Here is a 1885-nt window from a genome sequence, read left to right as displayed (position 1 = left end):
GTACACGGTATAGTAAAGCTCCCCGGATCTCTCAGCTTTTAGGGCAACTTCCTCTACAATATCGCACTGCACTCTTCAGTGAGTTCCACCGTCTCATAATCTTCCATCTTCCTTTTCTTAGACAGAATCTCTTTCATAAATTTCACATAGCTAGGCATCTGCTCTAATGCCTCAGCAAAAGGAATATTTATATGCAACTTTTTGAATACCTCTAAAAACTTAGAAAACTGTTTATCCAGTGTAGTTTTTCTAAGCCTCTGAGGATATGGAACTCGAACTGGCTGGTCATCAACAAAGGGAGGACACTTGTTTGAACCATGGTGGTCTTCAGTAACCCCTTTCGCATTTGTATCTGATTTCTCACCCAACTTTTCATTCTGAACCACTGACTTTTGTACACTGGGCTGCTCCACTTGCTTACCATTCCTCAATGAAATTGCTTGACAGTTCTCTTTAGGATTTACCACGGTATTACTAGGAAAATTCCCTTGCGTCTGTTATTAAGCATATTGGCCAACTTACCCACTTGTGTCTCAAGGTTTCGAATAGAGGATCTGGTCTCAGTCATGAATTGAGTCTGGGTATTTGTAAGAGTCAACAAAGCTACTTGCAACTCATTGGGTTTTTCTGGTTGAATCTGTATAGCCTGGGCTTGAGCTGAGATCTTGTTTTGTTGCAACTGCTTTGTCAATGAAGCAACTTGAGCAGTTAAAGCAGTGATAGCATCCAATTCGTATACCCCAGCTACTTTTCTCTGTGAGGTGTCTCATTCGGCAGGCCACTAATAATTGTTCATAGCCATCTCCTCTAACAATTCATATGCTTCATCAGCCCCTTTACTCATGAAAGCACCACCTGCTGCCGCATCAATTATCGTGCGAGTAGTACTGCACAACCCATTATAAAAGTTGTGGACTGACATCCACTTCTCAAAACCATGATGAGGGTATTTCTTGAGCAGGTCTTTGAATCATTCCCAAGCATCGTACAATGACTCTCCCTCATTCTGATAAAAGTTGTTGATTTCTCCCCTCAACTTGGCAGCTTTTGCAGGAGGAAAGAACTTAGAGAGAAACTTCTGAGCTAACTCCTCCCATGTATTAATTGAGTTGGCCTGCAGAGAAATAAGCCAACTTTTTGCCCTGTCCCTGAGTGAGAAAGGGAACAGTCTCAATCTGATCGCGTCATCACTTACTCCATTAAACATGAACGTTGCACATAGCTCCAAGAAATTCACTATGTGCAAGTTAGGATCTTAATTGGGGAGACCACCAAACTGGACAGAAGTCTGGACCATTTGTATCATTGCCGGCTTAATTTCAAAGTTGTTGGCAGTAACAGTCGGTGGTCTAATGCAGGAGTGCACTCCTGTGATAGCGGGGAGCACATAATCTCTTAATGTTCTTGCTCCTTGCCCCCTTGGAATTTCTGCAGCTCCTTACACATTTTTGGCACCATTTCCCAAGTTCTCTGCCATGGTGAAGTCCAATTTCCTCTTTGTTTTCCGGTTCTTCCTGCACATTCTTTCAATTTCCAGATCGATTGGTATAATCTCCTTTTGTTTATTGCTTCGCATATACCAATCAGTCCTGCAACACAATAGAACCTTGATACAAACAAATGTTAACAAAAATTAATTAAAATAAAATAACCAAATTAGAACAAATAACAATAACTGTGATATTGGAATTCAAGTCCCCGGTAACGGCGCCAAAAACTTGTTGCGAATTTTTGAAGCTACGCAAGTATACGTAGTCGGGTCAAGTAATAAATTCTGTAAGAACGGATATCGTCCCACAGAGACTATCTCCCAAGTACCACTAATTGATTTTTGAATTATATTTGGTTAATCAAAATTTCAATGAACAATTAACTATGAACCAAA

The 1885-nt window shown here is 40.6% G+C and overlaps 1 non-coding gene across 1 annotated transcript; it reads left to right on the top strand.

Annotated features, from left to right (window-relative positions):
• Positions 1-932: 932 nt before the first annotated feature.
• Positions 933-1039, top strand: LOC133820221 (small nucleolar RNA R71). Its single transcript, XR_009886646.1, has one exon. It is a non-coding gene; the product is annotated as a small nucleolar RNA R71 (small nucleolar RNA).
• Positions 1040-1885: the final 846 nt, after the last annotated feature.

Source organism: Humulus lupulus, chromosome 2 (genome assembly GCF_963169125.1).
Source record: "Humulus lupulus chromosome 2, drHumLupu1.1, whole genome shotgun sequence".
NCBI lineage: Eukaryota > Viridiplantae > Streptophyta > Magnoliopsida > Rosales > Cannabaceae > Humulus > Humulus lupulus.
The sequence above is the reverse complement of the archived record's forward strand: the minus strand, read 5'-3'. Positions and strand labels throughout refer to the sequence as shown.